Below are 12024 nucleotides of genomic sequence, written 5' to 3'. Positions count from 1 at the left end.
CAGGTCGGTTGAGGCTCCTCAGGGATCCCCTTATTTGCTGCTTCAGAAAACAAGCACAGAGGCATAGGACCCCTTCCATTTTCAGGGTTACATTTGTCACTTTGTGGAACAGACCAGGAAAAGCAAGAGAGCCAGATGTGGGGAAGTTACTGAGATTTCAGAAGGCTTGCACAATTTTAAGACAGTCTTATATGATTTGGTTCTTGACGCCCCAGCTATACTCTCTTGTTGAATCTGAGCTAGAGAATGGCAAGTGGGAGTCCAGGCTGGTAGGTAAGGTATTGTCACTGGGCATTTTCCGTTTCCTGAATTCATGTGTCCTGAATTAGTGACCAAAAAAAGATTATTTCATACCTCGTGGGCATGAGAATGAATTGGAGACCTGGAGAGGATGCCCTGTGTTTGCTTTCTTGCTCAATCTTAGTTCATTTTGGCCCTTGGAGCATCCTCGCTCCTTTTTCAAATCGCCTTGAGTCAGTTTCTATTCTCTGCCTGCGTCCTTGGGATAGCAAAAATGTTGCAATTTGGGGAAACTTTTTGTCCAACTTTGTTCACTGAGTCACAGGCACTGCTTGTGCTCATGAAAATCAAAACCAGCTTGCAGAGAATGACTTAGTCCAAAGCTTGGCTTGTTTGTGTGGATGTTTCCATCTAAGTCTCTTGGGCATCCTGTTCCTTGTCAGAACTTTTATCCCCTCAAATTCATCATTTGTGAATTAAGCGTGAAGTTGTGGGAGCTGTTTCCTTTTCAGCAGTTTGCCTCTCTAGAAAAAACTTTCCGAGTTTAAATAGCCCTTAACCCTCTATCATTTTACCGTCCTCTCCCTGGTCTCTGTGGGGGAACATGTTGGGTCATCTCCATTCAATATTTCTCTCTCTTTCTAGACAAGGCCTGGATGGAAGAAGTTGGTCCAATTTTTCCTGTCCGGTTTTGCATATTAGCAAAGCATCTGCAGCAAAGAAGAGGCTATTAGCACCTTGTCACACTTGCTTAAGCATTGTCCCATTTGTGTGTGCTTGCTGCAGAGATTTAATGAAAGTGGCATCTGTCTTTACATCTGACATATGCAGGGTGTCCATGGAGCTGAACAAGTGGTGTTAGCAATGGTGTATGTGCGGGAAGCCTGCGCACTCCATTCCTTTCTGTCTGGCTTTGTATTCTTGGAGAAGAGCCGGTTTCTCTATTCATCAGAGTAGGGCGCTACATGTTAATATTCTGGAGAGTGATGCTTGTGGTGTATTTAACCTTAAATTCAGGGATGGCTTTTTTTTTTTTTTCAAGTGTCTTCACAGACAATTTATACTTCCCACTCATTTAGCAAGCCTCTATGTTATTGGATCAGTCTGCTTGGGTTTGAATCCTGAAATTACTATTTGCTACCATCTAACCTTGGGCAAGTTATGTAACCTCTCTGTGCCTCACTTTCCTCATCTGTAAAATGGGCCTAATAAAAGAACCTACTTTATCGATTTATTTTCAAAGTTAAATGAGATATTACTTATAAAATATTTTAAATAGTGTCTGGCATATAGTAAGTCATCAATAAATCTTAGTATTATTACTGTTGTGAGGGGTGGTGCTAAATGCTCTGATTATAAGAATCTAATTGTATATTCATAGTCCTGGATTACTTGGGTATATTTTATATAGATTCCCAAGAAGTACTCTACTTTCCATCTTTCCTTGGCCCTGTGCAAGATACATGTTTCGATATTTTCTCTGCTCAGAGCTATTTTAAGGCAGTATCGACTGTCTACAGAAATGGATTTAGGATTTTCTCACTCGGCTGCTCTTAAAGAGGGTGCATTGTTTTTGAAAAATCTTTCTTTAAGAAAGGGTATAAGTAACATTGTTGAGAATGTGTCTCTGAAGACAGTGCTGTGCATTTTCTCTGGGTATCTTTTTTTGTCTCCTTTTCACTGCAAATCTGGATGTGTTCAGAAATAAGCTGAAGCCCCTCTTTTACTTCCAAGTTAGTCAGATTTCAAAAAAAGCCCCCAAATCAGTCATTGGCTCCTGTTCATCCCTGTGGGGCTTTGCTGGCACCTTTGGGACACGGCCGCCTGTTCCTGGTGCCTCACTCAGATGGCTTCCTCCTGGATTTCAGTTATGATTGCTCTCATTTTATGGTGAGGGGCATTATTTGGGTTCAGTGGCCCATGTAGCTCCACACTCGAGGATTCCTGGGCATGTTGGATTCTGAATCTCCAGGCCATGCTGGACTCTCACCTAAACAACCTTTAGATTGGAGTTTCTCAGCCTCAGCATTATTGACATTTTGGAACAAATCGTTCTTCACTGAAGGGGGCTGCCTGTGCAGTATATGATGTTTGATAGCATCCCTGGCCTCTACCCACTAGACGCCAGCAGCATCACCCCTTCCTCCCAGTTATGACAATTAAAAATGTCTCCAGATGTTGTCAGATGTTCTCTGGGTGGCAGAACTGCCCCAGTGGAGAACGACTGGTTTAGAGCAGTGGTTCCCAAAATGTCAGAGAGCAGGTGCATACCTAGTCATGCTTAGCTGATAGAGTTATAGCTAAGTCTGAAAACTGACAGTTCTATAATATAGGTATGGCTGATTTACCTAAAAATATATATGCATTTTAAAATACTTATTTTTGAAGTATTTAGATACCTATATCTATATATAACAAAAAAAAAACAGATTGCACCGAACAGGAGTTTGTCTTGTTTTAAGATACCTAATAGATTCTATCAGTAGTTCTCAGTGTGTGGTCCTGAGAACAGAAATATTAGCGTTACCTGGGAACTTGTTAGAACTGTGAATTCACAGAGGTCCCTTGCAGAGGTCCTGAATTTCAAACTCTGGGAGTGAGGCCCAGCAGTCTGGTTTAACAAGCCCTTCAGGTGATTTTGAGTCACGTGGAAAGTTGAGAATCATTGGGTTCTTAAGTAAGCACCAATTAGATACCTGTAAAATAAGGCTTATTGAGAATAATCATAAGCCACCATATACAGAACTTTGAAATCCGTTTAGAAAAATGACTTTTACTGGGCAGGTCATGCTAGGTGTCTGCTGATCATATTAATGAGCCAATTGTGGCAAGAACAGTAGAAGTAGAACATGGTGAGAGAGCACTGGCTGGCTGCTTTGGAAAGGGTGACTCCTAAAGTTGAGTGAATCAAAGTAATGACTATATCTAGGCACTGTGTTTTTCAGTTTTCTCCGAGACGCAGCTGGGCAGCTGCTCATAGGGTTTCCTGTCTTGCTTGCTTGTCTGCTGACTTCTCTAGGTATCCTCATCCTTCTCTAGGTTTCTCATTAACTGAGGCAACCTTAATATATGTGTATTTTTTGTCACCTGGAAGACCCCAACAAATATACACTCCCATTAGAAGACCATGTGTTCTCTGCAGACAGGTTTCATGGCATGCTGCTTCCTTTAAGCAGAGATTCCTATCCTGGCTGTGCCTCAGAATCACATGGGTAGCCCTTACCTCATTATTTGAAAACACTCTCCACATGGGATCCTGGTATGCAGCTGAAGTCCACATTATAGGAAAGAATGGGAGATGGAAGCTGTACATTTCAGTATGCAATGTTGACTGTCCCAAAAGAAACCTGCATAGGGTGTATTTCAGAAAACCTTAGATCAGACCAAAGGGGCCAACTTACCATATTCGTTCCAGGCATCTATTGCTTTGACTAGGACAACATTTTCTCTTAATATTTCCTGTTAAGGCCCCTCAGTACCATCTCTTTTGAGGGAGGTGCTGAGTTAGGACCTTAACAAAAACCATTGGAAATACAGGCCGTGGAGTGTTGAAATCAGCCTTGTGAATCATTTTCTAAAAATTCAGTGGGCCTAAAGAAATTTCTTTGTAGTTGAAGGATTGGCGTTGACCCTCTCCAATTTTTAGTGCCTCCCTTATCCTTCCAGTCATCTCTTCCTCCCTCTCTTTCTCGTTAAAGCCTGGAAAAGAATACAAGTAGTTTTGTGCAGCAAATCCATGGGATTCTTTGACACAAATCACTCCAGAGGGAAATGAGTGGAGATACAGAATATTTTACTTTGTTGCTCAGATGGTTGAGTTCCATTAGGGTAATAGATTCTGGGTACGTGGGCCAGTGCTTGTTTTCAAGGCCAGCTTAAAGGATTTGGGGCCTGACCAAGAGCATAATCAGGATTCTCTTGTTCTCAAACTAGTATCCTTGAGGAGATTATAAACTACTCCAGAGTCTAGGACTCTTTTTTTAACTTTTACTTTCGTATCAAGCATCCCTAGCCCTGATCTTTTTCAAGGTATTCACAGAATATTTGCCTAGGAAATGATACAGGCCTGGAATACAAGTCTCAAGTCCAAACTTGTTTTCTCAAGGGCCTGGTAAGTCTCCTTACTCAGCAGCCTTATCTAACGTAACCCATCTTTAATTTGTTCAGGATGCAGGGATCAATAACAGTGATGCAGCGAGGAGGGGAGAAAGGCCGGCTGCGAACACTTGAACTGGACTCTGCGCTGGTCAGAATGATTAGTGCAGTCAAGAAAGCCATTAAGTGCTCCCCGACTCGTTCATTTCAGCTCTGCTCCCCGTTACACCCTGTTCCTAATCCAGGAGATTACAGGTTGCTTAAGGAGAAAGGTTGTCACATCTCACTATGGTGGGACTGTGCAGTGTTTGTGCCACTGTCTCAGGAATGTGAATCCTTGTGCAAACGAGTTGCTTTTCTTGTTTCCCTTTCGCACTTCATTTCAGAGCGAGTGATTTGTTTCCTGTTTGTGAAGCCTTGATTTTGACTTTTAGCAGGTTCCTGGCACCTCCTTTGCCTGCACAGGTAGTCTTTCTTTTCATTGTGAGAATTGTTTACACGGATTCAATGAAAAGGTTTCTTTTCATAGGCTTTCAGAGATGACACTTTATTTCTTTCATGTGATAAAATTATAATGTGATTTTATTTCATTATTTTTAAGCAAGTAAAACTGTCACCTAAAATTTCACTTACAATTGTTGGAAAAACCGGGAAAGCATCTCATTTCTTATTGCTTCCACTAGCATCCCTTTTTTAAGCATATAAACCAGAAGAGGCCTGTGTGGCTCTAAGCCTGTGTTTCCCAAATTGGGGAACAGATCCTGCTCCCAAGATATGAATAGATGTCCTGGGAGTGAAGTGCTCCAGGCCCAAGGACTTGACTTTGCATTTCTCAAAGTTAAACAGGTGTCTCCATTTCTCTAGTCAGAAAGAACCTTTAGCATTCTTACTTAATATACATTGTACATTTCATGAAGCACCAATTAACATCTCATAGGACACTAGTGGTCTGAGGAATTCAGAGAAAAGCTGACAACTTATTTATTTCAGTGTTTTATCTTTTACATAAAGGACCTATATATTAGAATTTGTGATCCCTTTGGACAGTTGCCATATCTGCTTCTGATGCTTTACAAATTAGCCAATTGGACAAAAATTTGTCAAGACGACGTATTCGTCCATCCTTCTTTCAGGAAGATCACTGAAATGTTTCATTTACCAAATAATTATTGCTCACCATCTGTGTGTGAAGGTGCTGTGCTTTGCAGGAAGAAGGCTGTATTTTGGGAATTGACTGGGCTCGAGTCGAGGAAGAAGCCCTTTGTCCAGGGATCTCCTCCACTGAGTTTGGTTTGAGCAAAAGAAGTTGAGTCCGATAATCAATCTGCTTCTTATAAATGTTTAGGGGAATTTCAGAGCACTTTGCTTTGAAAAAGTATTGAGAAATGGGGCGGGCCAGGGCCGGGGGAAGTTTCCCTAAATACGTTAATATGACCGTGTGCACTTTATGTTACCAGGCTGCCTTCTCCACAGTGCTGAGCAGCCCTCACACATGGGAAGGGCTGTCACAGAGAAGAGGATGTGGATTTGTTATCTATGCTTATGACCTGGGGACAATGGATAAAAACTACTGGGGACTCAGGATTGTCAGGAACCTCAGAAAAATCTCCCCAGCAGAGCTGTCTGGTAATAGAAAGTTCTTATTTGTGTGTGGGGTGGAGGGTGGGAGCTGGAGTTTCTTGGAGTTGGACAAGTTCAAGTATATAGATGGCAAGATTGCTTGACTTCTTAACTAAGATGTCCCAGAGGATATTCAAGTAGGAAAATGCTTCCTTTGATCTACCATTCCAGCATTCAGAGTTTTCACTGTTCATATGTCAAATAATTTATGTTAGAGCATATTAAATGTCACAACTGTGCTGTTAAAAACTTAGAACTTCTATTAGGGAGGCCAGGACAAAGCAGTTGCTGAGAACCACTGAGTCTCACACTGACTGATGGTTCGGCTCCATGTTTGAATACACTTCATCGCTTTGAGCTGAAAATCAAATTGGGAAGTCTGGCCTTTGGTCCCTCGTGGGTTTGCTGCTTTGAGTTCCAGTAGAGATGGGAGAAGCTTTTTCGAATGTGTTTTGCAGGGCTGGATTTTGGCACGTCTGGATCTTCCTCTGAGCAGAATTCTCTCCCTGCCGTGCTGGTGGCAGAAGACAATGGGCGTTGTCATCTCTCTAGATGGGGAAAGATTCAGGGACCTTTAACCAGCCCCTTTTGTTTTGGGAACTTGGGAATTGGGAGACCTGAGGGTTAGTGCTAATGCTTTTAAGAACGTCCTTAGGTCTGCTCTTTTAGTTAATAGTGTGGGGGGTGGAAAAGCCGCCTTCCAGGAATACTGTGAGAGTGAGTGGGAAGTCGAGCTTTTAGTATTTTAGGAGAAAAGGGCCCAGCTAGTTCAGTGAATAATACATGAAGAGTTTTCTCCTTTCATTGTCCTCATTTCTTCGCTTTTCAAAGGTGAGGTAATTCACTAGAGCTCTCCCTCCACTCCCCCCCCCACCCCCCCACCCCCCCCACCCCCCCCCCGGCCCTGAATTGTAGAGCTTCCTCTAAGTATTATCATTGTATTAAATGACATTAATTTTGTGGAGTCATTAAAACAAGTGGCAAGTTGAGGAGGCAGCTAGTTCGCCCTCTTGTTTCTCTAATGTGGCCTGCTCTGTAAGAATTGTTGCTCTCGTTCTCAACTTTGGACCCTTCCATTTTCTTCAGTGAGTTGTAGCCCATGGAGGCTGTTGATAATTTCTTATTCTAAAGTTGTTTTTTTGTGTGTGTGTGTGTAAGGAAGATTGGCCCTGAGCTAATGTCTGTTGCCAATCTTCCTCTACTTTGTGTGTGGGATATTCCCACAGCATGGCTTGAGGAGCAGTGTTAGGTCCACATCCAGGATCTGAACCTGCAAACCCCGGGCTGCTGAAGCAGAGCGCACGAACATTACACCACTGGGCCGGCCTCCTAAAGTTGTTTTTTGTAGGTGATCCCTGTGGCTTAGCTGATAGCACACAAAATAAAGGGATACAACGCTTCTCTCGCTGGAGCTTGGAGATCGCTGTCCTCCTTTGTGAATATGTAGCCATTGTGTAGGTTACTGGCCTGTAGGACTGCCTGTTGCAGGACCATCAGGACAGTGAGGCCCTCCTGTCTCTACCACTGAAAACATCATGTTCATTGAGCTGCTATTTGCCCCAGCCATTTAATTTTTTTTTTTACTTTAAAAACTATGGCTAAATATACATGACATAAAACTTACCATTTTAACCATTTTGTGTACAATTCAGTGGCATGAAGTATATTCACAATGCAACCATCACCACTATCCATTTCCAGAAATTTTTCGTCATTCCTAACATAAACTCTGTACCCATAAGGCAACAACTGCTCATTCCTCCCTTCACTCTGTGCTGGAAACCACCATTCTACTTTCTGTCTCTATGAATTTGCCTATTTGAGGTGCCTCATATAAGTAGACTCAGACGATATTTTTCCTTTGGTGTCTGGCTTATTTCATAAAGTGTAATGTTTTCAAGGTCATCCACATTGTAGCATGTATTAGAACTTCATTCCTTTTTATGACTGAATACTATTCCATCGTATGGATGTACCACGTTTTGTTTATCCCTTCATCTGTTAATGGACATTTGGGTTGTTTCCACCTTTCAGCTATTGTGAATATTGCTGTGAACACTGATGTGCTGGTCCCTGCTTTTAGTTCTTTCAGGTATGTTCCTAGGAGTGAAATTGCCAGATCATATGATAATTCTATGTTTAACTTTTTGAGGAGCCACCAAACTATCTTCTGTACTGCCCTGGCTGTATGAAAACTGAGCAGCAATACCTACGCTTGCAGGAAGAGTTCTCACATATTTATCAACCATTTAAAGCTTTAAGTTAGAAAAGTAAACAGAGTGCATTTGTTAACAGTTTAATTATATATTTACATTATGTTGTGGAATTTATTCATCTTCCTTGCATGTCACTTGTTTGGGTACCTGCCTTGTGTTCCCCACTTCATTAGGAGTTCCTTGACCTGATCTGCATATTTCCATCTATAGCCTCCTGTTTTTTTTTTTTTGGCCCTTTGGTGAGGAGGATTGTCCCTGAGCTAATATCTGTGCTAATCTTCCTTTATTTTATATGTGGGACGCTGCCACGGCATGGCTTGAAGATATCAGGAAACACGTTGGAATCATTTCCAGGTTTTGTTTGGCCAAAGTTAAGATCTGATATTATTTGTTAATTTCTCTTGGTTGCAGAATGGGAAGTATTCCTGATGTTAAAAATAAATGGTAAAGATGGTGGTAAAACAGAAAAGTACTTAGATATTGGGGAATAGCTTCCATTGGGAGCCAAAATAGTGTGGAAAGAGAATTAAAATTCTTGGGGTAGTTCTATTCACGTTAGTTCTTACTTTGTTTACACACTGCTTTTCCTTTGGCCACTCTGTAGGCATCTAAATCGGAAGTTTAAAGCCTATTTTTGAGAGGTTGGGGACAGGTGAAACATAGGTTTTTGTGGGTGGTTGTTTTGTTTTTCATAGTCAACCAGAGTTTTCACCTCTTGGGTCAGAATGTCATCCACTTATTTGTAGCAATCTGACGCTGTTATGGCAGGTGCCTGTGGGTATTGGCCTTTCGACGCAGATAAGACCTTAAATGAAGTAACCATCCAGTTATACTGAGACTGAAAACAATGGCTGTATTTGGAATGAGCTCCGTATTTAACACTGATGTAAACATTTTATTTTGATTAATAAAAGTAGCAGTAGCACAAGCACGGCTTTTGTGATTTTAGCCTCCCTGAGCCCTTATTTCTAGTCTCTTAGCGGTTAACTGTTGTCCACAGCTGAGCCAAAACTGTATTTTTGCAGGAATTAAGCTTAAAATAGGCAGTTTGAGGTTGTAGTCAGCTGCAGAGTATGATATAACTTTGAGCAATGCAGTTTCCAACAGCAGCCCTTTCTCACTGTGGCTGAGAAAGCTTTTATTAGCAGGATTTCGTATGAGGTTCCCTGGGACAGGCTGTGGTGCAACTTTCTCTTTGTGAAATAGTGAAGTAGGAAAAAATAATGTTATTCTCTCTTTAAAAAAAACCCTGCAGTTTATAATTATCAAGGGTATTGGAATCTGGATTATCTTATAAGGGAAGGTAGAAGGTCAGTTAATAAAAATGAAACCCATTTCCTTCTTCGAGTGGTTAAGCTTAGGCTGCCCCTGAGAAAGCCCATTTACTCATCCTCATAGAGTTCACTACTAATTCAGCAAATACTCATGGAGCCTCTGCCACATATCTGGCCTTGTGTTAGAAGTCAGGGATAAAGCAAAATGAGACAGATTTTAGTCCTGCCTCCTGCAATTTAGGCCACTTCCAAGTTTTCCCCTAGATCTCTCTCTTTTTAAACTGTGTTAATTATAAGTTCATTACCATGGAATGCACCCATTTAAAGTTTATAACTCAGTGCCTATGAGCATCTTCACAGAGTTGTGCATCCATTACCACAACCAATTTTAGCATCTTTTCATTACCCCCAAAAGAAATCCCATGCCCTTTAGCTCTCACTTCCAATCCTCCCATCTCCCTCAGCCCCTGGCATCTGCTGATCTACTTTCTGTCTCTCTGGATTGGCCTATTCTGGATATTTCTTATGAAAGGAATTATATATGACCTTTCTTGTCTGGCTTATTTCATTTAGCATAATGTTTTCAAGGTTTGTGTTGTGGCATAGATCAGTACTTCATTCCTTTTTATGGCTGAACAATATTCTGTTGTTTGGATAGGCCACATTTTGTTTATCCATTCATCCATTGATGGACATTTGGGTTGTTTCTACCTTTTGGCTATTGTGAGTACTGCTGCTATGAACATGCGTGTATATGTTTTTGCATGGACATATGTGTTCATTTCTCTTGGATCCCCCACATCTCTGCCCATCCCACAGATCCAGACCATTACATCACAGAATAATGTAGAAGGGTCAGATATTATGGAAGCAAAAAGGAGGAACATGTAGCCCTAATTTAGGGAGGCAAGGCTTCCTGAGGACACTATGTCCAAGCTGAGACTTGAAAGGATGAAGTAAAAAGTTTTTCAAACTGTCGGTCATGACTCGTTAGTCGGTTGTGAAATCAGTTTAATGAGTCCTGGCTAGCATTTTTAAGAGCTGAACTGAAATGGAGTAGTAGATATTAGCATCCCGTGTGGTAAGGGTAAGTATTGTGTAAAATTCATCTTTGTTACATTTGATCATATAGTGTATTATAGTGTAAATATATTCTGTTCTCTAGGTTATAGTCAGGAAAATGTGAAAGCCACTGCGCTAGGGATTTTGAAAAGGGGATTAGATTATTAATCTGGAAGTTTAAATATGGTCCTAGTAGAAGATGGAGAGACAGAGCTAAGAAAGGATAACCTAGAAATCTGAAGATCCTTTGAAAGCTTAAAGTTCTATGATGTTTGTCATTTACAATTATTCATTTATTCAGCAGATATTAAAATATTATACCATGTGCCTGGACTGTGCTAGGTTCTGGGGCATACCATGGAAGATTTATATGTTCCCTGTTCTTTTGGACTTTACAATCTGGCAGGGAAGATGTACAAGAAGCAGTCACAATGACTTCTGGTAAAACATGGCAGATGGAACACATGAATATCTCTAGTCCTTCGAAACACCTCTAAGATGAGAAAGCAAAGGAATAAAAAAGATGTAGGCCACACAAAGATAGGAGGGTAGGAGAGGAGACCATAGCAGCTAAGAGCCATCACCAGGTTTTTGGAAGGAGGGCATCGCGGACATGGTAGAGCAGAGGCAACTGGACCCTAAGGGTCTCAAAGAAGGATGCCATTGCGAAGTGGGCCAGTTAGCCCTCTAGAGCCCCAGGAAGGGCCAGGATTTGGAAGTCCCAGGTCTTACACTGGTGAATGTAGAATATGGAGCTGAAAAGAAGGGCTTTAGATGACGGTCTTTAAAGGCTGTTAATCTCAGTCCCCACCCCCCCACCCATCAGATTCAGGTGACTGCCCCTCATATCATCCTAAGGGAGATGCCAAGCTTATATAGTGAAGCTGTAAATCATTAGACCATTAGACGTCAAACCCCCCCACCCCCCACACCTGCAATAAGACACACCCATCAGAAACAATGGTACACTTAGGCAATGATTCTCAAATGGGGTTGGGGAGGAGGAAGACGGGAAAGAGGCCAAATCCCTATGGGTTTGTCATAATCTCAGAGGGGCAGGGGATGCATAGTGTGAAAAGTTGCCTCCAAGGTGCTTCTGAAGACACTACCCTCCCACCCCACCCTGACTTTCAGTCGCTGATTTTGTTCCAGGAGGCATTCGCTGCCTATCAAACTACTGGTACATTATTTTCCTCTTGGCCAATAAGCGTATTTTGAACATCCATGGTATATACTGTGTGCCAGTCGGGTACTATGTTTTGTGGGCAGTGATAGCAATAGTAACCACAAAAAATTGTCCCATGCCCATAAAATCTGGTTATTCATGATAATATACATTCTAAGTTACATACTTTCAACGTAAGATATTTTGTTAAGGTAAAGGGTAAAAACTTTTCTGTCCCATCCCGTCTTCGCCTCCTTCTACTTCCTTTCATTTTGGGTGTGCCCAAATAAATTTCAAAGCACCAGAGATTTATAATGCCCCTTACAGCAGCTTTACCAAAGGTGGGACTCTG

General features: G+C 41.7%; 2 protein-coding genes across 9 annotated transcripts in view; one reads left to right on the top strand and one right to left on the bottom strand.

The window, feature by feature from the left end:
• The window catches only part of CARMIL1 (capping protein regulator and myosin 1 linker 1), a 309026-nt gene that overhangs the window by 17449 nt on the left and 279553 nt on the right, over window positions 1-12024 (top strand). The window lies entirely within an intron of this gene.
• Window positions 1-12024, bottom strand: part of LOC106837858 (cytidine monophosphate-N-acetylneuraminic acid hydroxylase) — a 348449-nt gene that overhangs the window by 263446 nt on the left and 72979 nt on the right. The gene's annotated exons all lie outside the window — the stretch shown is intronic.

The sequence above is a fragment of the Equus asinus genome, chromosome 8, assembly GCF_041296235.1.
Source record: "Equus asinus isolate D_3611 breed Donkey chromosome 8, EquAss-T2T_v2, whole genome shotgun sequence".
In the NCBI taxonomy this organism is placed as follows: domain Eukaryota; kingdom Metazoa; phylum Chordata; class Mammalia; order Perissodactyla; family Equidae; genus Equus; species Equus asinus.
This window is presented reverse-complemented; position numbering and strand designations above follow the sequence as displayed.